This window comes from Phasianus colchicus, chromosome Z (assembly GCF_987193195.1).
Source record: "Phasianus colchicus chromosome Z, bPhaCol1.hap1.1, whole genome shotgun sequence".
In the NCBI taxonomy this organism is placed as follows: domain Eukaryota; kingdom Metazoa; phylum Chordata; class Aves; order Galliformes; family Phasianidae; genus Phasianus; species Phasianus colchicus.
The window spans coordinates 58,547,294-58,574,797 of record NC_143476.1 but is presented as its reverse complement, the minus strand read 5'-3'; the positions used below and the strand labels follow the sequence as shown (position 1 = coordinate 58,574,797).

The 27,504-nt window shown below is 37.8% G+C and overlaps 1 protein-coding gene and 1 long non-coding RNA gene across 3 annotated transcripts in view; one reads left to right on the top strand and one right to left on the bottom strand.

Moving 5' to 3' along the window:
• ADAMTSL1 (ADAMTS like 1) overlaps positions 1-27,504 on the top strand; it is a 413,510-nt gene that overhangs the window by 200,049 nt on the left and 185,957 nt on the right. The window lies entirely within an intron of this gene.
• On the bottom strand, positions 258-6,246 carry LOC149913014 (uncharacterized). The gene is made up of 3 exons (XR_016461663.1): positions 4,810-6,246; positions 2,624-2,710; positions 258-417 (listed from the first exon to the last, which is right to left on the bottom strand). It is a non-coding gene; the product is annotated as an uncharacterized LOC149913014 (long non-coding RNA).

The window sequence follows — 27,504 nt, the reverse complement described above, 5'->3', positions numbered from 1 at the left end:
CATCAGGACATGCTGGAATTTATTATCAGCTTAGTAAGTATATTGTAATTCTATTTTTAGGAACCATTCTTCTTAGCTCTGCTGGAGAAACAATGCACAAATTTGGGATGAGTGTTAGACAGAAGGTGGATATATAATTACTGTGAATTAGTTTGGACAAAGAAGACATTCACTGAGTTCCTACCTTTTGGACCTGTTTTCCAACATGAAGGAATAAAGATTTTTCTGAAGTTCATCAGTATTTCAGTATCTATATGAAACTTTTTTTTTTTTTTTTTTTTTTAAGTAAAACCTGTGTTGGGTGCTACTGTACTTTCCTCAGAGATGTGTTAAAGTGCAGTTATTTGCAAGAGCTTTCACTGGGTGATACTTGGTTTGATGCCATTTCAGTAAAGAGAGCTCTCCCCTTTGGTGGATCTGGAATATAAAAATACATTTTTTGCTTAAGGTAGTACATATTTTGTTAGAAATATGGAGTAAATTGAGAAGAGAAGGAGCATTGCATTAATTTTTCGTTGTGAAAGGTCATGGAATCATAGAATGGCCGGGGTTGAAAAGAACCAGAATGATCATCTAGTTTCAATCTCCCTGCTATGTGCAGGGTCACCAACCACTGGACCAGGCTGCCCAAAGCCACATCCAGCCTGGCCTTGAATGCCTCCAGGGATGGGGCATCCACAACCTCCTTGGGCAACCTGTTCCAGTGCGTATCATATCGTCAGATAGGGCATGATTCACAGTACAGGGAGGACAAAGGAAGAGCAAGGACATCTAAATGTGTGTGTGTATACGTATGGATATGTTCACGTGCTTGTGTGCACTAATGCAGAGTGAAACAGCAGAGTGAAACAGGGAAGTTTCTGTGATTTGCTTGTGCATCCACCACCCTCACATCTGTCAGCAATTTACTATACTATTGTGTATGAACATGTGTATTCACTATTGTGAATGAAGACAGAAGACTTACAATCTTCTCCCCAGATAATTCAAGCTATTAACAGGCTCTCTTTCTACCCTGTGAGGAAGAAAATGCTGGAAGTAGGTGGAAATATGAGAAGTAAAAATTCCCAAGAGAGATCAGAATTAGAGGATTTCTCCTCTGGACAAAATTTTCTATCTGATAGTAACACATTCTTTACAAGTAAAAGCCTCTTTGGATAAATATGCAGCCATGCTCCTGATTCTTCAAATGTTCCAATGCGAAATCGTCATGAATCTTTATTGGGCTGCTCAGTGGAGAGACAGGGGAGTTTTAAAAAGTACAACTACACTGTCCTCGGTGTTAGAGGCTGGACAGAGAGCTTCATCCCCTCAGTTTTCTTCACACTGCTACTGCTGAGTAGTCCTGGCTGGACAGAAAACAGGCCTCTCTGAGCTCATTGACTTAGCAATTCTCAATTGCTGGGCTAATGCCAAGGTACAGGCTTTTTGTGTAGTTGTTCTGTAAATACAGCTACCTTGCTGTGATAATGGTGAAGCATAAACCTCTTTGAAATTCTTGGCTCAGAAACTCTGTCTTGTTTGTATGGGGGCAATGTCCAAAATTTAACATTTCTGAGCCAATGTTTCTTTCTTGTTCATTTGACACTGAGGCACAGACTCTTCTTTAGGGAGTTTTGGCTAAGTAATTCCTGACTGGGCTGATGTCATGACTCCTTTCACTCACTGGATCATCAGATCCTCTTTGTTAGTAGATTGATGTCAAGGGACAGGTTGTGTAAGCATGGGAACTGGCTTTGCACTGGTATGCTATTTTAGTGTCAGTGGACAGACTGCTGTAAGAGACTGCTTCAAAAATGATCTTAGTGAAATGCTATCAAAGAAATCCTGTCTTTTTTAGTTTTCTTTATTTCTCTATTTCTCTCTCTTCTTTGTGTCTCTGTATATGTGCTAGAGGGAGATTACTGCCTCATCATCTCAAACTGCCTGGTTTTGTGGGAGGGCTCAGATTCTGCAGTGTAGCTGCTTCAGCATTCTTAGCATGTCACTTTGATTTCTGTGTCCAAGACTCTCTTACCTGCTCAGTAATTTCATTTTATTCAGTTGATGTCAAGATATAGTGAACAAGAAAATTTAGTTGCCTGTTACTTCGCAGAGATGGTGTCAAGGCACAAGTTTCTCAGGAGTTACTGGCTCAGTTCCAGATGCTTTTGTTTGCCTATTCCAAATTATGTACAGTGTTTGACATGTTAGATTAGCACACTTGGACACAGCCATATTCAGCTACACAAGTCAAGAGTTCAAGTACCCTGTAGTTCACCTCTTATAGATAGCTTATTAACTCCCTAGGGTGAAATTTCTCCTTCAGATTAAACCTTCAGATCTAGAATAATCTCCAGCAGCACCACACAACTGGCTAGTGTTATGACACTTTGTCAAGCAGCTATGTATTTGGTAGAAAGCTAATTGTTTTCAGTATCAGAAGATGATCTACCTAGAATTAGACCATTCTTCAGTATTTTTTTATTCATATTTTTTTTGTGACAGTGCATCATCATCAACTTCAGCATACAAATGGACTTATGTGCTCTGACAACAGCTGAACTCCCACAGCTTCAACATACAAGGATTAAATGTATATGATAGATGTCTGTTGATTCAGGAATCTCAGGCTCATGCTCACCTTAGTCTTTGTTCCCTTGGCTGGAGGCAGAAATATATTTCAAAGGAAACTGTATTTAAGATGGTGCCATTACTGTGTCAATGGTTTCTTGCAAACACGTGATGATAAAATTGGAAAAAGAAAGAAGGTAAGATTAGTTCAGCTCTTACAATATTAATGACAAAAAGATCTCAGTGTAGCATAATTACATTATTCAGTTTGATTAAATACACATTGTACATGTTCAAACAAAAGAGCTGACAGAATCCCATTCGATCAAAAGAGGAGCAAGGACCTTGTCTGAAGGGAACCTTCTTTGTATTGTACTATTCAATCGAACACCTAATCAGTTTCCTTGCCAAAAGAAAGCTTCACATTATGGTCATTATAAAAGCTATATTAGAAGTAAAACATAAAGGGAAACTGAAGTGTTGTAATGCTCAGTATACTCTCCCTGGTTCTTCTGTATGATAGTCAGAGGAAAAAAAGCTGACTGAATATTAATCTAGGTTCCTCTGGAACTGTATTTTTGAGTTTCAGATTTTGTAAATAGCTCAAGAAATTCCTTGAACTGTTTTGCTAGTCAGCTTTCTCCTATACTGTCTTTCTGAACCTCTTCCAAGTTAATTGTTAATCCAAAATGTACTGCATCATGGAAAGTTCTGCCCTGTGAAGGTAGTTTCAAAATAAAGCTCAGGTTATCTGTACAAATTTATGTAAAATCGATTTACATAAGTTATAAAAATTTACATAGGTTGTTCTAGTTCTTTCCCCACATAGGTTTGCTTAGTCTAAAGAAGCTGAATAAGTGGTAAAATTACCTGTCAGTCCAGCAAAAGCCAAGATTTGTTTTCAGGTACTTACACTCTGAACGAAGTACTGCACATTATCATTTCTTTTATCCAGAAGTACTTCAACCATAGTATTATTCTGGTACAGTTATGCTGAGCAGAAGGTGTGCTTAATTTTTTATGAGAATTAAAAGATAATAACTTTTAGATTATAATTGAATAAAATATATTCAATGATATTAGCTGGCATAGTTTTAATTTGCATTGGATTGTATTGATTTACTGCAGCTGATTATCTGACCTTCAGGCCCTTGCACCTTATGCACTAAAGAGAAGGCATTCAGTCTTTCTGTTTCTTTCTTGGTTCACAGTTGTGAACCAACATACTATCAAAAATAAACAGCCAAAGATGTTCTGACTTACCTCCTTCTAACTTCTGTGGCATACGTTTTTATAGCTTATCTCTACTTTTTAAATTTTTTTTTTTAAGAAGAAAACTATGGTTTACTGTCTCTCTAGAAAATAATCTGTGAAGTCTGTTTCAGTCGCAGAGTAAAACTACACAGGAATTTCCTAATTGATATAAAGTTCTATTCAGAACAGAGAGTGTATGATCATTCTAGCATGACATGCGCTAATGGAAGTGTGAAGAACTACAGCTAAAAAATAACTGCAATATCTAAAGAAATAATTTTGCTGAAGCAATCATACCACTGTATTGGTAATGAAAGTATAAGTGCAGTACTTAAATCTAGGCTTTCAAATAAATGTATGTTTTTTTAATATAATAAGACATAAGGTTAAGGGGCACCTTGTCTGAGTTTGTCTAAGCAAATGTGGTACGCACAAATCCATGAGCCCCAATAGTATGCACCCCCAAGTGCTGGAGGAACTGACAGAAGTGATTGTTAAACCACTATCATCTTTGAAAGATCATGAAGAATGGAAGAGGTGCCTAAGGACTGGAGCAAAGCCAACATTACCCTAGTCTTCAAAAAGGGCAAGAAGGAGGAACCTGGAAGCTTCTGGCTAGTCAGCTTCACCTTAATCCCTGGAAATGTGGTGGAAAAGCTTATTTTCATAGAATCACAGAATGGCCTGGGTTGAAAAGGACCATGATGATCATCTAGTTTCAAGTATTTGCAGGGTTGCCAGCCACCAGACCAGGCTGCCCAGAGTCACATCCAGCCTGGCCCTGAATGCCTCCAAGGATGGGGCATCCACAACCTCCTTGGGCAACCTGTTCCAGTGCGTCACCATCCTCTGTGTGAAAAACTTCCTCCTAATATCTTACCTAAACCTCCCCTGTTTCAATTTAAGACCATTCCCCTTTGTCCTATCTACCCTTGTTTTCTATGTTATCTCCAAGCAAATGGGAGAGAAAAATGTTAACAGGAATAGTCAACATGGATTCACCAAGGGGAAATCGTGCTTGAACCAGTCATGTAGCCTTCTATGATGTCATCAGTGGCTGGGTAGATGAGGACAGAGGAGTGGATATTATCTGCCTTGACTTCAGAAGGGCTTTTTATACTGTCTCCCATAACATTCTTGTAGATAAGCTTTGGCAGTGGGACAGATGAACGGACAGTGAAGGTGAGGTGGACTGAGAACTCACTGACTGGCACAGCTCAGAGGACTGTGATCACTGATGCGGGTTTTCTGATGATACAAAGCTGGGAGGAGTGACTGACAATCTAGAAGGTTGTGCTGTGTGACAGCTGAGTGGTTCTGGAGAATTGAGTGAACAAGAGCCAGCAGTGTGGCCAAGAAGGTCAGTGATGAGCAGGTTGAGGGATGTGATCCTCTCTCTCTCTTCTGCCCTGGTGAAGACACATCGGGAGTACTGTGTTCAGTTTTGGGCTCTCCAGTTCAAGAAAGATGGAGTTTCTAGGGAAAGTCCAGCAGTGGGCAACAAAGATGATTTAGGGCTTGGTTTATCTCCGGTACGGGGATAAGGCTGCCTGGTATTATTCAGCATGGGAAAGAGAAGATTGAGAGGGGATCTCATCAACACTTATAAATATCCAAAGGGTAAGTGTCAAGAGGATAGGGCCAAGCTCTTTTCTGTGGTGTCCAGTGACAGAACAAGGGGCAATGGACACAAACTGGAATGCAGGAAGTTTCATCTAAGCATGATAACGGACTTCTTTACTGAGGATGACAGAGCACTGGAACAGGCTGCCTGGAAAAATTACAAAGTTTCCTTCTCTGGAGATATTCAAGACCCATCTGGATGCTTTCCTGTGCACACTACCATAGGAAATCTGCTTTAGCAGGAGTTGGACTAGACTGATCTCCAGAGGTCCCTTTCAAAACCTACAATTCAGTGATTCTGTAATATTTATAAATTTTCACGTTAGCTTTTAGGCATTCCGTAAGCACAATCTATTAGCATCTGGGACCAAAGGAAATTATGTAGCAATGGTCTACACGTGTAAAATATAACCTCCTCCTCCCTTTCCCCCAGGAATTCAAAAAACCAATGTTATTCCTCACATATGTGAGTGATTAGTGAATTTATGAGTACCCTGTGGGCACACCTTTACCAGCATAAAATCAATCACACTGCTGTCACATTTGGGAGGTATAGGTTTTCTGTCATTTCTGGGGCGGCATGGTAAGCCAGTGAACTTATGCAGAGCTATGTCGTTGTAACTCTGTGTAAGTGTCTCTGCCTTCTGGAAGTCTCTGACAGTTTGGTACTTAACATAAGGTAGGATTGATTCGTTTTGATTCTTGAGACTGGAAAAAAAGCAAGCAGAAATAGTGCACATTCTGTATTTTAAAAAGAGGACATCCTGCCTAATAAGACAGATATCCTCCTGTAAAAAGATATTGCCAAAAAAAAAAAAAAAAATGGAAAATACTTTTTCAGCTTTAGATTGCTCAACAGTTTGCACACACATATGCAGATCTTTTTGTACTTTGCAAAGCTGCTGAAAGATGTTAGTTATAATGGGAACCTTGTTCACACAGTTCAAATGAAAGCAATCACACTTCCAATCAGTCAAGGGCATGTATAGATCTACTTCTGGTTTGCTGCTACAAAAAGATTTTCTTTTCCTTCCTGATTATTCATATTTCTCAAACTAGCAACCAGAATCCATATATTTTAAACAGATAAACAAAACAAAACAAAAAGCAAAAAAAAAAAAAAAAAAAAAAAAAGGAAGACATAAGTGAAAACCCATCAGCAAGGGAATATCTGTTAAACATTATCTGATTCAACAGAAATAATCCTTCCAGCTCTTTTGCATATATGTTATGATTGAATTCTTTCCTTAAGGCCAGGTAATGTCAGTGCCAGATGGATTTTTTTTTTCTCCTAATCTGGGGTATTTAAATGCAGAATTAGTACACATTTGGAACTGGGTCTGGAATAATTACTGGAGTTACCAGCTTCTTTCCCTGTAATTGTAAGCAACTGAAGAGAGGATGAAATCTAATGAAAAAAGATCTGGTGTACCACCATGTCCTAGAAAACATCAGGCAGAAACACCCTTCCAGCAGACAGTGCTGGCATCCTTGTCTCTACCTTTATTTCTCCCATTCTTAAATAACTTACGTCTGTAGCTCCTTTACATGCCTACTGCTTCATCTCGCCTCATGTTATTCTCCCCATGTATTTTCTGTGATCTATATGAGAATTCATGTGTATCTCTTTGCTCAGGATCCTTGAACTGATATAAAAATATTTTACTACTCATCAAACAGAACAGGTAATTTTATCATTATTATTTAAAAGAGAAACTGAAGCACAGAGAGATTGCATGACTTGAAGGAACATATCAAGACAGAAATACTACTCAGTTTGACCTGCAGCCTTAGTGCCTTCTGCACTGCTTATACTACTCTACATTTTATATTTTATACAACATCAAACTTGATCTACTTCTCCAATGACCCTTGGGAAAAACACCCTTTGATTTTTGGAGAGAAGTCAGTGAGTATATTAAGGTAAATGAAAACACTAAAGTGCCTCATTTCTCAGGCTTATGAGGATAATTATGTGTTTGAAATTTTTCAGTCTTTAGTCTTGGGGATAGTTGGAGGCACTACTAAAGATTATCTATTGGTGACATCACACATCACCAAATTTCAGCCACTGCAAGTCTTCTGAACTTCCAGTGGAGAAATTATCAGTGGTTTTGATCACATTCTTTAATATTATCATCCAAAACTGGTTGTTGGCACATCCCTTTTTCTCATAAACTCTCTGCTTTTTATGTTGAGTCTCACATTCCCTCTTCCTGAGATTGAACACATTTGTGTTTCATTTGGCTGACAATTTTTATGTAACACGAGAAAAAAAATTGGACAGTGTAGAAAAATCTGGATTTCTTTCATCAGTGGCCTCTTTATCATATTAATATTTAGAAGCTATTATTAATTTTACCTAAATTTCCTTAATTTTCCCCAAATCTAGTCAAGAACATTGATTTTTCAGGTTCTATATCAAATCAGAGAATTTAATGTTACTACTACTATACATTGAATTCACTTGGAATGTATTGAAATACTGACATACATTAACTAATACAAAAAAAAAAAGTCTGTGTTATACATACTGAAGCCTTACAAAGGCATCCAAAATCTTAAACACTGACTGAAAATGACTTGAAAATACTGAAAATGACATAATTATCTGCATCCATTTGCTCAGACGAAATTTAGTTTCAGACAGTCTGGTGTGTAGTTCTGTTCTGACCTTCCATATAGATGATTTTTTCTGTCACGTCTAGCACTCAGGAGGAGGATATTGATTTAATCTGACTAGAGAAGAAGTACTGCAGAAGAACCTAGTGAGAAACAGTCATGATTTCACAGCCTATGTGCTGTTTGGAGTGGTAAGCCCATGAACTGTAAGGGAAATACATTCATGGCTAAGAGAGGTTCCTGTAATATGTAATTAAAAACAGAAAAAAATTACACCAGACATAAACAACAACAAATACAAATAAAAACAGATTTCTCTGAATTTGATCTAAGAAACTGCAAAAAATATATCAATATTTTTTTTAAGTAATAGTATTACTAAGACAGGTTTTTGTTAATCATCTATCATTGCAAGGTTTGGAGAAAAAATTCTTAAAAATTATATATTTATGTTTTTTCTTTTCTTTTGCTTTTCATTTGTACCTTCTCTTCATATATAAGTAATAGTTGATTTATCTTGAAATAGTTTGACATCTAAGTATCCTAAAACAAACAAAAAAAACCCTAGTTTTTATTTTTCAAATATTAATTAGCGGCATTTTAAAAATCATAAATTCTCCACACACAAAATATTCTTTGTCTTCAGTTTTAGCCTGCATGCTAAAATGCTCTGTACATCAAATTGTGATACTGCAACAATTAACAGGTTTCTGTGATACTGAAGACAGGAAAATTACTGTCTTCAATAATAGAATGTTAACACCAAAAGATGAGTTCTCATTGCATTTTCTTTCCTGCTATTCTAATCTCTCACTGTAATATTTAACAGAGTTGGCTATCTTGTGTCTTATATCTGTTCCCCAAAATCCCTCTGTTTCCTTCATTTTTAATATGGAATTACTAAGGAAATATGAGGATTGGTCTTCAGTTATGGAGTGGAGTACTTTATTTCTCAAACATGGGGTGAAAACAAGAGAGTGTATATAGTACAATTATCTTGTTTAATTAAAAAAAAAAACAATTTACAGAAACTAAAGTTTACACAGCTGATTATTTGCAGGTGGAGGCTGAAAGTCATTGTCATCTACAGTAGTTCAGCAGCTCATGAGGAACAAATTGGCAATGGCCTTTCATTAACAAAATGCAAAGAAAAAGAATGAAAAATATAAAAGGGAAAGCATTACACCAGAACTTTCACTAAGGATCCAAATTATATACTAAGGTCCACAATTTGACCAAGCTTTAATTTAGGAATCTTCCTTTAATATAGAACATAAATTTTTTAAAGACAAAAAATAACACTTTCAGTGGCATATTACGACTTTCTTTTACATATGCATTTCACTTTAATGTTCTTAAAGTGAAATATGAAATCTGCCAGCATCCTTGAAGGTAGACTAAGCAAAGAGGCCCACGACCAACAAGGCAGCACCACGTGGAGAGAAATGTTACATACATTAAACTAAGTGGGACATTTTGTTGGGATTATGCAGACAAGACTTGATTCATCCTCTTTACAGGTCAAATCTGTGCAGTGGAGATGAAATCTTTATGCTTATTTGTTGTGCCATATTTGTTTATATTTAGGATACTATGGAGCTCTGGGTTGTAAATGTGTTGCTTTTCAATACAGCTTTAAAAATTGGGACAGAAGCTCTAGAACACACTGATTTTGATAGACAAACAAAGATACTTCAATGAATAGAAAGTCTCCTGATGATTGAATAGTATGTTCTTATAATTGCTTCTCACTGAGAATAAAAACAATAATAATAAACAAAAACAACTAACAAAAACCTACTACCTGTTTTCAAAGCTGGCAGTTACTCACATTCAAGGTCTTATGTTCTGTGCTTGAAATGTGCAGTAAGGACCTGATAATGTTTTTGTGGCTTCCCCTGTAAATTCTAGAGGTGTCTCTCTTTGCTTATTCTTTGCATGGGAATTGGCGCTGGTATGGGCATGTCAACAACCTGAATCCTCAGGTGTCAGGAGGATTCACTGGTTGCCAACTACACTGAAATGTGTGTAGATTATTGTCATACAAATACATAAAAGGAATTCAGAAACAGAAAGGTGAGATCACTGCCACTGTAAATTGAATGATGCTGCTGTATACATTAGGCTACCGAAAAGATTTTGATGCTGAACATCCAGTATTATTCAAAGACATTTGTTACTCATGTTCAGAAAAAGAAGATATGTATGTTGGAGTGAAGTAGATTTATGATGTGACTTGACTAGTGTGCTTGCACTCTATAAGGATGTGCTCCTAGAAGTGCAATCAAATCTATTGACGTGTCTACTCACGTCTACTCACTGTGGTTAATAAAAAATCAGTTCTTTGTTTTGAGCAGCTACTAATTAAAGATGAAGCATCAGAGCCAATCTTCAACCTGTGTTATGCTCTGTCACTTTGCAATGCAACTGGTCGGATAAGTTTCAGCTGAGAGTCAGGCCTTGAGGTTTTCTTTTATGATTTGTATTGCTGGAGACCCAGGCCACTTAAAATAGTCTACTAGATTTCTCTCAAAACTTTGGCTATAGCTTGTCTTACAGATGGACAGGTGTGCAGCTGTCATTTCTGAGTTGTTTCCCAATTATGAACAAAAATATATGGCAATCAGAAGTTTTCAACTCTTCTGTTGGAATGCTGAGAAGAAGTGGTATGCATTTCTTTCATAAACCACATCCATAGGAACTGTATTAAAACAGAATGACACTGCCAAATATTTAATTAAATGTCTAATTTAAAATATGCAAGTTCTTTTTTGTCTTTATTTCAGCTTTTGCATTTGTAAAGGATTACATGCACATGCACAGGCACTTTGAGAAGTGTTCTACACTGCAACATCTGAAGGAGTAAATCAAAAATATAGAGAGGCTGAGAGCAGAATACCAGATACAGACTTTCAGGAAACTATGATTCAAAGCCAAACTAAATGAGCTGGTCCCATCTGTGGTACATGTATTCAAACTGGAAAATATTCTGATTATTTCTCTCTCTTTAAAAAGTCACAAATTTTAGTCTTCCACAAAGCTCTGTGTTCATTCTCTTGCAGAAAAGATCAGGTTGGATTCAGAAAAGTGGCTGCTTAAGCACATTTCTAGGGTACCTTACTATGTTTGATTTGCTTTTTTGATGTGTTTAGCTTGATTTTTTTTTCTCTGAGGAAAATAATTATTGTTTAAAATGTAAATATTGGAAAATATTCATAATCAGTCTTAGTTATAAGTACTGCTTATTCTCATGCTTGAATAAAGCATCCTTACATTTGCTCCTGTATTTTATCTTCCATCTTAGATATCTGCATTTGGCTATTTTTGGAGGTCAGGCAGTGAAGAAACCTCCCAGAAAATCTATCTTTGACTGTATTCTTAAGGGAACAAATACTCTGAGGGAAAAACAAACAACAACAACAACAACAACAAAAACTATGCCTAAGCAGACATTTTTGTTGTAATTTTAATTTGGCAAACAGGTAAAGGCAGACAGGCAATTGCAAATGCAAAGGTTTATATACTATTTCATTGCACACATTCTGTGTGATTAAAAATACATTCAGAAAATAATACCCCCAGGAGTTCTGGTCTCTTTCAGAAATACAGTGAATCCTATACCATAGCTTGCAACTCTGTTAGGTTCATCTCTAGCATACTGTAAATCATGTTTTGTTATCCTAGTCTGACTTCAGTGGAAACTCTCAAAGCTCCTTACAATCTCACATTTCTTCATATTTATTTAAGGAAAAGATATAAATTGACTTTTGAACTGAAGTTGGTCAGAGTTATAAGAAATTTTCTTATCAGTGATGAACTGAAATATCATAGTCATTTCCTACTATTAAGAAAGGAAAAAAAAAAAGTGTTAACCGAGATGACAAACTGTTTAAGCAGAAGTGAATACTGATTATGTTAAAGAAACCATCTTTCTACATAGTCTGATAGTGATAAGAAATGGGGGAATGGTTCTAACGTAAAAGAGGGGAGATTTACATGAGTTGTTAGGGGGAAATTTTTCACTGAGTTGTGAGGTGTTGACACTGGCTGCCCAGAGAAGCTGTAGATGCCCCGTCCCTGAAGGTGTTCCAAGCCAGGTTGGATGGGGCCCTGGGCAGCCAGAGCTGGTGGTGGTAATCAGCCCACAACAGCAGGTTTGGAACTGGATGGTGTTTTCCCTTCCAACCCAAGTTATTGTATAATTCCATGATTCTATGGACCTATGGCTGGTTTCTTATGCATAAAGCTTCCCAGGAAAGGAAAATACTAAAACAAAGACAAAAACATTTCTCAATTTTCTGTCCTTCTCTACTGAAATGAAATAACCCTGTAACATACATAGAATTATCAGACAGATACTGATTTGTCTCTTCAGATCAAGCATCTAATCTCTCTATCCACTGCTGTTCTCATATTTCAATAACTAGAATAAGGCTATTCTTTATATTAAATAAACATTTAGAGGAAGTAAATAATATTATTATATGAAATTGTTTAATATAAAATGTAGACATTAAAAAAAGCAATTTGAAATAAGAACCATTTTGGAACTTGGCCTGTACAGAGGGGGAAAGAAAGCCAAGCAGAATCCAGTGGTATCAAATACTTTTTTGTTTCAATCAGTCACACAGAAAGTAGAATTATTTACAACAGTCAGTGGTTTCTTTTTATTATTGTTTGTGAAGTAACTTTAATGTTTCCTTTGAGAAAAGACAGGAAACATTTTAGTGGAAGAAAGCTTCACCGGAGGATAGATAGAAATCAAGTTATCTGTCATCTTGTTACACTGTTGTTTGTATTATGTTGGGTCACCAAGCCATCCAGCCTACACTCTAGAGTTGAGCTCGTCATATTTGCAAAATCCTTACACACAAATTCTCCCTCATTTGATGTTGGTTAATTGTATCAGATCATTAGTTCTATTTTTTCCAGGGTGTTTTTCTGACGTCCTGAAGACATATTGGTGTTTCACTTTCTGGAATAGATCTGGCCACATACCAATTCTCATGGTGGCTTTATTGTTTCATTGAAATTACTTTTTACTCAGTTTAAACAGGAATTCAAAATTTTTTGCCTTGGTTCTGGAAAAGAAAGACTAATAAAAATGAAATAAAAGCTTTCAGATGACTACATCTGAATTTGTGACATTCTTTGGAGGACTTTAGTCCTGTAAAGCAGTGAATGGATGACCCAGAGACATGAATAAAGTGTTTTCCTCTGTGACAGATAGAAGTTGGTCTTACTATGTCTTAGAAAGCCATACTAACTTTTCTTAGAAAGACATCTATTTTAAAATGCTAAAAGCATTTCAAAGCTGAGTTGAGTTACTCAAAATAAGAGTTATTCATAACACTTAACCTGTCATAATCTTTTAAACCTTTCAAGAAAAGAGGAGCATCTGCTGTTTTCTATTTATGATTTTACATCATCATGTGTGGACAAAAAATGCAAGAAGGGATTTACTTACTGAAAATAAGAGATGAATTTCACAAATGTCATAGCATGACTTGCATATACCATCCATATTAGAGATCCAATAAAGTAAATTGCACCCACAAAATCATCTACCAAAGGGTTATGATTTGCCAAATCACTTAGCACAGTATATTGAATGTGCTGCCGCTCAGAATTGTACTGATAATTAGAAAATCTTTTGGAAATTCTAGCATTTTTTAAAATTACATTTTGGGACATCTCGATAAAACTTTTGTTTTTCCTGAGGGGGAGAGGGAGGGGGTGGAGAAGAAGGAGAAGGAGAAGGAGAAGGAGAAGGAGAAGGAGAAGGAGAAGGAGAAGGAGAAGGAGAAGGAGAAGGAGAAGGAGAAGGAGAAGGAGAAGGAGAAGGAGAAGGAGAAGGAGAAGGAGAAGAAAGAGAAGAGAAGAGAAGAGAAGAGAAGAGAAGAGAAGAGAAGAGAAGAGAAGAGAAGAGAAGAGAAGAGAAGAGAAGAGAAGAGAAGAGAAGAGAAGAGAAGAGAAGAGAAGAGAAGAGAAAGGAAAAGAAAGGAAAAGAAAGGAAAAGAAAGGAAAAGAAAGGAAAAGAAAGGAAAAGAAAGGAAAAGAAAGGAAAAGAAAAGAAAAGAAGCTACTTTGTTTTGAATTATAGAAAATTCATAAAATATGGCCTTTGCAAGCCACACTGGGGCATGTGAGAAGACTGAAGCAGCATGCTAGCTAGGGATGCGTCACAGAGGCAAGTTTTCTCAAGCCTACAGTCTTCAGTGCTCAGGTATTTATGACTGCACAGTCTACAGGTCAAATATTGGAAGTCTAAGGTCCTCACCAACCTGTGAGATAAGCTGGAAAAATCACTTTCAACTGGCTACTATTAGAATGGTTGTGCTTCTGCAGAGTATTGCTAATGAAAACATGTTTCACTGACATATTTCTGTGTTTTCTTACTGATATATCCTTCTGTATCAGTATAGACATTTCTCCCAGCCTGAGCCTAGTAGGGTCCTTCATAACATTATGTTTTGTTTTGTTTTGTTTTCTAGTATGTTACACTGTGTTATATTTAGATCTGTTTTCTTGGATTTTGTATTTGCTTATATTAGAAATCTCACATGCCTCCAAATACAACTGAAAACATAGCTACACTAGTTCAAAGACTTCATAGTTTATCTTCTGCTTTTCTCCATTATCCTTGCAATGTGCATTACTTTTAGCCTTGAAACTTTGTGACAATAAATCAAAGCAATGAAGTGATTTTAGTGGCTTGTAAGTAACTTCTCAGTAGTACATGTCACATATCAAGTTCTGATCTCATAAAACTGTAGAAATTTACTGTATGAAAATTTCCATATGCATATAAATACACAAATTCCGTATCCATTCCAGTTAGTGTAAAGGAACTATTTGGGGCAATATTACACAGCCGTGCTTGGAATTCACAAGTTTAGACTTTCTAAATTTGACCTAATGTCTTTTGCAGCTTCCACCATTTATTGTACTACTTTTTGCAAAAACTTTGTTTTGCTTGCATAACAAACAACTTCATTGTGATTTAATGAAAATCCTTATCATCTTCAAAACAGAACTTTATATCCTTCATTGGGAGGTGGGGGTAGGAAAGCTGGCTGATAGATGGGGGGGTGTTCCATTTAAATTAAATGACATTTTTGCTTTTGTAGTTCTTCAGCCACAATTCCAATTAAAGATGAATCACACTTAGAGAAGCCTTCAGGGTAGTTCTCTTTGTGAGTAAAATAAGCTAAATGTTTCAGGTTTCACACAAATACGTATGTATCTTTACTGGTTTTATATATTCTTTTAGATTTGCTTCTGCAAGGCTTTTCATATTCTGGGCTCCAAATGATGTGAATGGAAATTCCACAGGTGGAGGGCCTGGACAGTCAAATCCCTTGCTTTTCACATGTTTTCCCTCTCTTTCAAATATGCAGGAATGTGTGCATTGTACTAGTGCTTTATACATTTTATTACTATTTCCAGAGCCAGCTCCAGACTTCTCAGCAGTGAAAGGAAAACCCTATTTTCACTCTCTTCTAGCCCTTATGGTCAGAGACAGAATGACTTTATTGTCCTTCTTAGGTCAGCAAAATTTGATTATCTTGTGGCAGCTGAGTGGGTTCTGGGAGAAGCAAGAGGAAGAGGAGAGCTAGCCTGGGTCAGTTAGAGGACAGGGGGCTGTAAGGGGTCAGTGGGTCTGGTCATGCCTCTCTTTCATCTTCATACTCTTCGCACCCCACAAGACTCTCTCCTCAATACCTTTGATTGAGGCTTAGCCTGGATGGTATTTGTTGTTGTTTTTTTGTGGGTTGTTTTTGTCACTATGTTCAATGCCAGATTGTTTAGACAGTCAGTATACGTATCTTTCACAGGCTTTAACTTTAAAGATATATATTTTGCTCTAATGTCTCTGCAACTGACATTTCAAACCTGTATGGAATACAGTTCCCAAAAAATTTTCTCATAAGTATCCTGTCAAGCAGAATTTTCCTTTGTAAGTGGATCATTAAATTATGAATGTTCCTTAAGGTACAGATTATGCCAATTCAATGCATCAACTGTCATTTAAAATAAATATGTTGTTATAGGATATGAGTGGTCATGAGATGGGAAAGCTGCCATTCATTTAAAGAGGCAGTGCATACATTAATTCCCATTGGATCATCAGAGTAAGAACATAGCAAGCTGGCTTCTGAATAGCACTGTTGAATTTAAATTCTGTTGAAGGCTGCAATACGTCACCAACAGATGCCTTTGAAACAGCTGGAAAGTGCTTGGATTGAAAAGAATTGCTTACATTCAGGAGCCTGAAAAACAGTCTTACCTGTCTTTCTTCTCTGAGTTTTAAAACTTTTCCACTTTGTTCTTTTTTTCTTTTTCCTTTCTTTGATTCCATAGGAAGACAAAATGGAAGTCTTGAGCATTTTGGCAGTCATTTTGTATATTCATTTTGCTTTGGTTAACAACTTAATAATAATAAACTGTGAAATATTTATATGGTTTAGTGGACAATATGGGTGGTAGGTGGATGGTTGGACTGGATGATCTTGGAGGTCTTTTCCAACATTAAGGATCCTGTGTGGATCTGTGTGATTTTCAGCTCTTGGAAGCAGTAAACAGGAAGTACAGTATCTATAATAATAAGCCCATATTAATCTGATAGAGGCTTAAGAATATCCCATTTTCCCTACCTGCCACCAATGACACAGGTAAGGTTCACATATACCCATCATGATGGGCATATTTAATTTAATTTTTGTGCCTTCCTTACAGTTGCAAAGAGAAGATAAAGTATTTATTCCTGTGTGTAGATATGGGCCCACAATAATGTTTTGTAGACTTTAAAATGGAGAATACACTCAGGAACTGTAGATCCTATGAAATATCTCATTTCTATTAAAACCAGTTGCATACTGTCAACAGGATCTCATTTCCTAAAAGTGCACTCTCAGAGGTCAGTTCTGATAGCCAATGAGGAGCATGGGCTCCCTGTGTTCCTGCTGAATTCTGCAGAAGCCAATACATTTATGCCACTTTAAAAACTAGGTTGGAGGAGATGTTTCTCTCTGATTGCCGCTTACAGAAATCATTGCAACCCTTGCCTATAGTCTCCAGCCCCAGGCCGCGTGGTTTGTGCTATAATTCCCCTTATCTCCTGCTGCACAGTCTCCAGCTTTTAGTGTCTATCAGCTATATTTTCTTTGAATATGAGAGACCAAACCTCTTTTTCATTACATGTTTTGTCTTCTGTAAAGACATCTTTGAGCTGAACCATCTTTCTGGTCTTCTCCAGACATATGACTATCTGTCTCCATTGTTCTCTGAGTCTTCTTGCTCCATTATTTCCAACTCTCAAAAGTGTCTAAAGTGCAGCAAAGAGGAGTGAGGAGGAGGAGAGAGGAAGAGGAGGCAGTTAGAGAGCTGCCAAGTTGTTGAAACAACAGACAAAATAAAGCCTATCTTCTGAAAATTTAACTTACCTTAATTTTTTACCAACAGAACACCTACATTTATAAAAGATTAAGATGCTAGCTATGCTTTGACTTCTCATTCTGAGGCACACAGCACTGGATTTAGTTTATTTTTATTTGATGTTGATATTTTTCCTTTATTTTTTTGTGTTATTCAGGCAAATGTAAGGTAGGTGAATCTGTCTAGCCTCAACCTCTGATGGATTTCCGACTGTATGGTGACCCAGATGATCCAATGTCATGTTCTTGTTTGTGCTATTTTTGTATTTCTTACTAACATTTTGTCTACTTCTTCTAAGTTTTCATTGAAAAGGTAAAGCATGATTTCCTCTTCTCTTCTGCTTCTCCTTTTTTTGCAGGAGAGGAGAGGAGAGGAGAGGAGAGGAGAGGAGAGGAGAGGAGAGGAGAGGAGAGGAGAGGAGAGGAGAGGAGAGGAGAGGAGAGGAGAGGAGAGGAGAGGAGAGGAGAGGAGAGGAGAGGAGAGGAGAGGAGAGGAGAGGAGAGGAGAGGAGAGGAGAGGAGAGGAGAGGAGAGGAGAGGAGAGGAGAGGAGAGGAGAGGAGAGGAGAGGGTTGAGCTTGATTTGATCTCAGGAATGATTCAGATAATTGTAAACGTGTTTGTAACTTAGGCATAAAGACAAATATTGTATTCAACATGAAAACTAGAATCTAGAAGCACCAGCTGTGGGATTTTGCTGATCTGGACAGGACATCTGGATCTATGGCTGCCAAGTAAGACAAACAATTTGCATCATGAATGTGCCCACATGAAGCCATGATTTCAGAAGCACTTCCCCCATTCATTGCTAGTGCTGTCCCCATGTATTCACAGGCTGAGAATCTGAGTCCCAGTCTCCTAGTTTCTGCTGTGCTCTTGCCTGTCACTCATGCATTCTATGCATTGTCCTGAAGGCCGGCAGAAAGCAGCTGTAGCAAAAATTGCTTTCCTACAGAATGGCTTTATCTGCATCTGTGCATAATAGAATAGAAATAGCTGTATTTTAATTGAAAAGAATCATAGAACTGTAGAATCACCAGGGTTGGAAAAGACCTCCAAGATCAGTCAGTCCATCCACATATCATCAATATTTCCCACTGAAACATATCCCTCAGTACAACATCCAAACATTTCTTGAACACCTCCAAGGTCAGTGACTCCACCACCTACCTGAGCAGCCCGTTCCAACACCTGACCACTCTTACAAAGAAGTATTTCCTAACATCCAACCTGAATCTCCCCTGGTGCAACTTGAGGCCATTCCCTCTAGTCCTATTGCTAGTTATGAGCAGGAAGATGCCAACTCCCACCTCACTACAACCCTTCTTCAGGTAGCTGTAGAGAGAGAGAACGTTTATTTTAGGATTACTTTTTGCTCTTGTGAGTAAGTTAAAAATAAGCTTAAGAGAAAGACTTTCTGTGTGAATTTCCAAACAATGCTACATCAGGGTAATTATTGTTTGCAGTTAATGCTTACAAGCTGTAAACTTGCAATCCATTGCACTTGGCACTGCAGACACAGAACAAAAACCACGCTGCTCAAAAGGCCTTCTGACATGCAGTGCTCAGCTTTCAAGTGAATTGCAGAATGTAAGTTATCAGAGTTGACTGAATGTCCATAAGAAAGGCATTTTTTCCTGATCTTTTACAAGTATTTTTGTTCTTTTATGTCTTTAGCACAGGAGGATATCTTAGCAAGAAATTTTTGCTGCATGGGACAAACTCTCTGTGTAGGGCTTCTATGGTTATTGACTTCACTTGCAGGTGTAGATTCTACTGAAGGCCAAGTCCAGCCCATTGCTTATTACAGCCTTATATATTGTTACGGTGCTGAAGAATGAGAGTTTTTATTCCACTTCTCTACCATCTCTCAATAGATTTAAATGGCACCTATATATGTGTGAACACCTTGTTTATTTGACTTTTCTTTGTACAACTTTGTGTGAGACCTTGCTTGTTCAGGTTTTAAAAACAAGCTGAATTCAAATATTATGCAGCTGAAGAAATGTAATCAGTGAGGCCATACTGAGAATCTAGCTCAGTTATTTTTTCCCTAGACACTAACATTTCTTGTGAACAAAAGTGAATAGCCTATGTCAAAAGGTTAGCTAAATGGCACACAGTAATATTTCTCATTGTTATTCACAGAAGCAATCTTTTAATTAGAAACACAGGCAACGGAACCAACAGTGCTATGAGAAGCACGTTAATAACTACCAGAGGACCTTGTGATACGTCAGTTGCTCAGTGCTGCTTAGAAAGCAGCTGCCATGTGAAAGACAGGCTAATCTGAGCTTTGAAAATTGCACTAAATCTCCTTTTGAAAACTACAGCAATTTTTGCTCATCTCTCACAGCATGGTACAGGTGTCACTTCTAGGGCATTTCACCATCTCCTCTGGATTCTTGAGTTCTTTGAGAGCAGATGGGATGGGAGAAAACAGCTCATTAAGCTCTTATAAACCAGAAGCAGCAGTTGTGCCTTCCTCTGCACCTTGGACATTCTTGCTGTTTCCACCTGGGGAAAAAAAGAAAAAAAGAAAAAAAGAAAAAAGAAAGAAAGAAAAAAAAAGTGTTAACTTTACAGAGAAAGCCACCTGGGCTAGCAAAGCAGCTTGCCTGCATTCCTAACGTCTGGTAGTAACCCAGAGGAGCAAAATTAAATTAATACAACTGTTCCACATTCTCGATGGCAGGCATGCATCGCCTATAGCTTGCTGCATTTATGCACTCAAAACTGGAAGGCATCTCGTTTTCCCTCCGTGCGCACCCCGGCCCGGCTCGGGGTCTCAGCGACGCACTGGGTGGTGACGGTGGAGCCGGACTCGGCGCACCCCTTCACGGAGTCCTTCTGCCCAACAGGACTGTGAGGATGCAGTCTCCCTTAGCGTCTCCCGCAGCCTCCTCCCGCTTCCCGTCCCGCTGCTACCCGATCCTCGCTGCGTACCCTAGGGGGGGCTGCCGCACCGCTGCGCCTGGCGCCGGCCGCTGAGCTCCGCGGGGCTGCTCACACTGCGCACTGTACCTGCGCGCTGCAGGTATGGTCTCTGTCCGGCCGCTGGTGGCCCCATCCGGGATGCGAGGGCCGACGGAAAAGACCTCTGCCAGGCGATACTTGCTTCCCCATTCTGCTGTCGCTGAATACTCTGCCTGGGCAAAGCACGGTGACTTCATCGCTGAGAGTGCAGTTTCTTGTAAGTTACACACTGTGCCCAAAAGTGCAAGCAGTCCGTATGACAGAATGTGCATTCGCTTGGAGCCTGAATAATACTTCCTAGACAGTGAATGGAGCTGCAAACTGTGAAAAATACAAAAGCAGTTACCATGATGATCTCTGCTCCAACGCTGCCCCGTGCTCCAGGCCTCTGAGCATCAAAAAGGAATGCTGTTTCCTACAGTCATTAAATATCCTACATGCCATTAAATATCATGGCTGTGTTTAAACAGTTCTTCATCAGAATATAGAGTGCAGGCTTAATGGCACTAACAAGACAGTTGATTTTGTTGGCAGATGACTGGTTATTGTGGTTGTGACATGTTTTCATGCAAAAGTCTTATTTATTCTGTTTATAAAAGTCACTGCTTTTCCATTAATCTCTGGGGGTGTATTTTGAAGATAAGACATTCTTTCCATGGAAGCCTGTTACTGGAAATATTTGATGGGAGTACAGTGAGCATATAAACCTGATCCTGTGCCATCCAGTGGTTTTCCAGAAGAGCTCAGTATCTCATGTTCAGTTATGAAGCAGACACATCGGATCAATGCAACGAAGGGACTATGCAAAAGCAGGCCTCCACTCTTAGGCAAAGAAAAGCTTTTTGCAGAAACACTTCAATGCCAACAAATATACCAGTGCAAATCCTCTGGGCCAGGCATCAATACTTGCCATTAGTTATGCAAGTGCCTGATATCTTTGGCTCAGGACATTTTAAGGGAATATGGCTTACTGTGTTCCCTGAAACTGTATTAGTTATTCCAGTCATGATACATAGGAAGGAAGCAGAATAAATCACATGAAGTGATGACACGTGTGCATATTGAGGGAGGATGTATTCATGTGCTCGCAAAAAAAAAAAAAAAAAAAAAAAATCATGAAAAGTTTTCAGTCACAAAATGCATTTCAAAAATCTTGTGATGTAGAAGCCAGTAACTATGTGTCTAACACTGAAAAATCTGGCACTATTTATTCCAAGATGCACTGTTTTATGTGCCAAATAGATGCAACTGGATCCTTTCCATACCGCCCGACCTCCTGTCTTGTCTTCATGAAAGTACTGAGATCAAGAATGAGTAGGTCAACAGAACGTGAATTGCTGTTTTCAGTTGGATTATTGCTGAAATAAAGTCTCATGACTTCTTTCTACAAAAGATCAGGAAATGATCCTCTGAAATGCGATCAACATTGTGTGTTCTTGAGCCTCAGATTAGTGAAAATCACTGTTCTGAAATTGCTCATTGCAATGTAAATTGAGGAAGAACAGTGGATTAGAACAGGCAGAAATAGAGAAATGGGAGAAAAAGAACATTAAAACTTTCTTTGTGCAAAATATTATTTGGAATCCAAGTTTATGCTGTTTAATTAAACTTGTGATTATTTCTCCCTAATGAAGCCTCACTTTAATTGCTTCCCCTTCTGGCAATAGCCTTGAGCAAAGTGTAAAATTTTTTAATGTGTGCTGCAGTAGAATATAAGCTGGGAAATGGGAAGCTCTGTCTGCACAGGTCCAGTGCAGTGTTTTTCAGAACAGTGGCAGTACAGTCTCCACGTTGCATAGTAAGGCCGTAGTAAAATATTCAGACTTGGTGTCTCCCAGAAGAATGAAAGAAAACATACAATGAGCGGAAGAAAAATATAGGTGGAAAAGGATGTCTTTTTCCTCAAGCACTGAATCTTGGATGTAGAGTTTGACTCTGTCCTGACCAACAGCCAGCACATCCTCATTAAAATCACTGGGTTATTTGTCAGGACAGAATGAGCCACTAATTTTTATTATGCAGTGAAATGTACTTCATCTTCCTTTTTCACTTTTTAAAAATATTAAAATGCAGAGGTAGCCTTAACTCAGCTCTGTGTCTCCCACAGTTTAAGAGGTGGGGTTACTGCTATATTCATTTTTGCAGGAGAAGGATATAAAGCCAAGACTGAGGAAGTTCTGAATGGTACCTATACTCGTGTTTTACTGAACGCTGTCCTTCAATCGGTACACCAGATCCCTAAAGGGCAAAATCTGTATCCTGATATTATGCATGTTTGTTTAAAATGCATCTGTTTTATTTTATCCCAATTACTGCAAGAGGTGGAATGGTGGATTTTACTTCCTGGATCTGAGATAACAGATAATCAAGGCTTCTGCTTATTTAAATTAGCCCTGAGCAGTGATATATGTGATATATATGGAAAATTAAACATATCTACGGCCACTGTATAACACTTCCGAGTGGTTTTACTCTCCTTAACAAGTCCAGGCTTTTAGCTGGCATATACTTTTCTGAATGTCCAGCGACATACAGGCTTTAAAAAGCTGAATATTTGGTATACTTCCTACAGATAAGGAAATAGATATCAGTGTACTCACTTAGGCCTATTGAGCTGTATTGCTGGGTTAATACAAGAGCAGTTATTTTCTCTCCAGCTTCCCACTACTCACCTGCATTAGATTTTCAACTGGTAATGGCGTGGCAGGAAGTTATTGATGAGCTGACAGCCTTCTGTGATCCAGTGACACGTCTCTTTCTCTCTCTGTGTAGCAAAGGTCTGTTCTCATAAATGCCAATGAATTATCAACAAAAGAAACCAACCCCTCCTAGCAGCTCGGGGAGAAGATAAATTGCAAGCCTGCAATACAAACATGCCTGCTCTGCTTTATCGTTTGCTATGTGCTTTGACAGAAGAACAAGTCCATGCATGTGTGGTCAAAGTCAGAAGGGGGAAGGGGAGAAGGCAGAAGTAATACATAACGGAAGAATGTAAAGCTTTACATATAAATAATGCTGTAAAACTACAGTAAGCAATTAGGATTGCATAGGTAATCTGCTTCATAGTCTTTCATAATTTACAGTTCTTTCTTCTTACATCAAAGCTTTTGCAGAAGAATGACTGTTAGCCTGAAGTCCGGTAATACTCTTCCTCTGAATGAAGACATATTCCATCACAAGTATATTTCTTATCAACTCCAATGTTGTTTTGCAGGCAAATTACATTACAGACCTAAATGGTCCGAACAATTGTTCATGTCAAAGATACATAAAAGCAAATTTTATAAATCAGGATTCAAATAAAAGAAAGAAGATAAAGCCAAAAACTACATTAAGATAGCTACATAAAAGTGCTTATCATTTAAATGTAGAACAGATTACGTGGTACCTTATGGAGAAGTAGCTTTTTGGAAATAAATATGCATGATATACAAGTTTCAGTGGATAAACTGCTTAAATAAAGCAAATGGCACCAGATTAAAACAATAGATAAGGTGACAGAGAAATTGTAGTGATGATTTTAATAGTTTAAAGATATATGAAAGTTTCTGTTGTAATTATGACTTTAGCCAAAGGCCTAGACATTTCAAAATAAAGGCCACACATTCATAAACTGTTGTATCAAGTAGCTAAAAGGTAAAAAGCCCTCACAGAATCTGTGACTGTTGGTTTCTCTTCTAGAGATAAGGCAAAGTCCCTTCACTCTCTTATGTTTTTCATAATTATTTTGTGCTTACCAGGAATAAAGCATGCAAGATGCAACAACATACCTGTCAATGGTAGATTCTTATGAGAATGTATCTGGAGAATGGCCTTGGAGGTTAAAGTTCTGAACTGTAGTAAGATGCAGGACTAAATCCCATGTGCTTTTCCCATTACAAAATGTTGGCATAGAAGACACTATTACTAAATACATGAATAAATAACAGTTCTGTAATGAAACTATCACAATTAAGGAATTATTGTTCCCTTGTTCACTGACAAAGTGACTGGAGATCAGAAGTGTAGATCCATATAAAACAATTTCATTTGCCTTCTAATTCAGTAATCCAGCCTACAAAGCCCTGCGTGCTTACACATACAGCATTATCTGCTCTCATTCCATTTGTTCTTTAATGTGTTATTTAATTTGTTTGGATAACATATGTTGACCAGCTTGATCAGTATAGATTGTGCACAGAATTTAGGAGCAGATATTAATTTGAACTGACTCATTTTCCACATATAAAAGTCAGTAAGTTTTATTCATGAATATTCCTTGTTTTCTATTGATCAGAAATGTGTGTCTGTTACCTCTGATTCAAAAATAATTCAAGTGATTCAAAAAACGTCATGAAAAAAACAAAATATCACATAAGTTAAGAATTTTCCTCCAATTTTCACCTGCTTTAGGCTTCAAAATATACCTCTGTGCTCACTTTCATTATTCCTGATCTCTTCCATCATTGAGAGAGAGACCAGGATCCTCAGGGTTACATATCAATCCACATACTTGGCTCAGTACAAGCTACTCATATACTTACCAGCCACCACTGTTCATTAAATATTGTGAAAAAAAAGCATTTTTTGGGGGGGAAGACTCAATCCGAATGCGTATTTGAATTTTCAGTTTCCAACCCTCATGAGTTCAGACCACAAGGTCAATCAATCTTACCAAGTGTAAGCAGAAAACAAAAGTGATTTCACTTTTTCACCTGTTTCTCTGATAGAGTATATTTTCTGCCTCGCTTTAAAGCAGAATATTATCTGTCTTATTTCACTGTTTCCCATATTTCCACCATATTGAAACTGTTTAATCCATCAAGTAGAAACTGCTGCTTTTTGCATAGTGTGCTGCCGTGCTGAGAAATTTAATATGGAACACGATAGCCTCCTAGTTATTAACATTATAATTTCTTCCAGTATTTTATTGGTTGCTTATAAATACATTTTTGTTACAACATAATAGTACATTCATGGTCACGATTGTATACAGGTAGGAGTTGTTCACTTTTCTCAAATATTTGCAAGAAACATAAACAAAAACCATATGTTTCAAATATTTCACCGAATACCTTTTTCCACTTCTGCATGTTGTAACTGTTTCAGCCCTGTTCTGTTTCAAAATCCTACCACTCATCCTGTGTTTTATGACATATTCTTATCTTTCAATATTTTAAAATATTCTGTTAAAGGTATTCTAAATTGAAGATTTTTTTCTGAACATTAACCACCAATTTTTCCCATCTTTCCGATTGTTACAAGAACAATACTGATTCCAGCTTCTAAAAAGATCAGTAGGTGCTTTTCACTAGTCTTTACTGTTTGCTGTTAAACTTTATTGTAAACTTGGCCAGTGTGGGAGCAAGTATTTTCTATGCTTTGCATGGAGAATTCTTGTGTGACCGAGTGGGTGTTCCATCCACATGGCATCTTTACTTGTGTTTTGATATCCAAAACCCTCTAAGAAAGAAGGGTTTCTTTAATACTGCTCCACTGCCTAAATATCTTGCTGGCTCAACATTTCAAAGAACGCTTTGTGCTGTCCAGGCATTCTCAATAATTGCTAGCGCAAGAGATGGGCCAAAACCCAAAATTCTCAATCCAGCTCCCCTCCTTCCTGCACACCTCTTGTCTTCTTGGAAACTTTGGAAAGTTGAATCCAGACGCAGAATTTAGTATCACAAATTGGCCAAGCCCCAGCCCCACCTCCCCTCACATTAGGGGTTTTCCAAATCCTAATCCAAAATGTACTGCCTAGTCTTCTTTTCATCCTTATTTCTTTGTGAGATTCTTAAAACTTGTATATTCCTTTTTTGGTGATACTTTGGCATTTTCACCTGATTAATTTTAGGTTTGGTCATGATGGTCTAAATCTGCATTCAGATTAAAAACTTTGATGAGAAAGAAAGTGGAACTGAATCCCAGTTGCACTAGAAAAGCAAAAAGACATAAAGAACTACTTATGCTGTACTGCAAAAGAAGGAAAATAGTACAAGGCAAAAGCCTTGTAAATTAGAGATCCAAAGAGGTTAAAAAGTGTTGGAGGCTTTTGTTTGGTCTGGTTGTTTTGTCATTTTATTACTTGTAAATCTCCAACTAAATTTCAGCTGGAATGGTTTACAAAAATATACCATCAATTCCTCCCCTATTCAAAGGCAACACCATCAAGCCCATGCTTTCTGTCATAGTATCCCTAAAATTATGGGCTTCATAGATAAAATAACAAGACTTCTAAAAATTGTATGCAAATCTGTTAGTTTGTATGATCTCTCTGGCATGTGAATCTTTAAAGATCATGATTTCTGATTATTTTTTGCCACTAGTAAGCTTAGAAACTTTTAATGAAATGTGAAACTCTCATGTATTGACATGACATCTGAAGTGGTTCCTGGGAGGTAAAAACCCAGTATTGACTATGAAACTAGTCATGGATTTGTAAGAGTTGTCAACATAGCACAGTTCTCACGTTCAAGATTCACAGCAAGAAATTGATGTGTTCTACTAAGTTCATGGAAGTGAAGCATTTAATGTCAACTAGCTGACACACTGCTAATAGCACATGGCTACTTCCTATACATAGCTAAAGGGAATTTAATGGGATTTCTCATGGAAATGATCAACATACCAGTTCATTTAGCTAATGGTATTGATTTGCACTTTCTGAGGTACTGTACAATTCCGTGCTCTGACGCTTCCTGTAAAATCAAGGACACGTTAGCTAATTTTCCTGTACATACAGTGCTCTGCTTGTAAAATGTCAAAACAGAATTTTCTCTATTTTGTGGGCATGACATGTTAACACCATTAGAACAACCACTAGAACAACCATTAGGAAAAGCTGAGATACAATAGTAGCTGGAAGACAGCCTTGGAAGACTCAGAGTTAAATATATTGCACACTTTCAAAAGAACGATTGAAAAGAAGCATGTGGCTGCACAGGAGTAGGGGGAATCCATCTTGTGTGAGGAAAAAAAAATGGAAGACAGAGGCTTGCCGTCCAGAAGCAGGGTGTGACTGGCACACAGTTATGTGAGCCCACACTGTAATGGCCAATGGG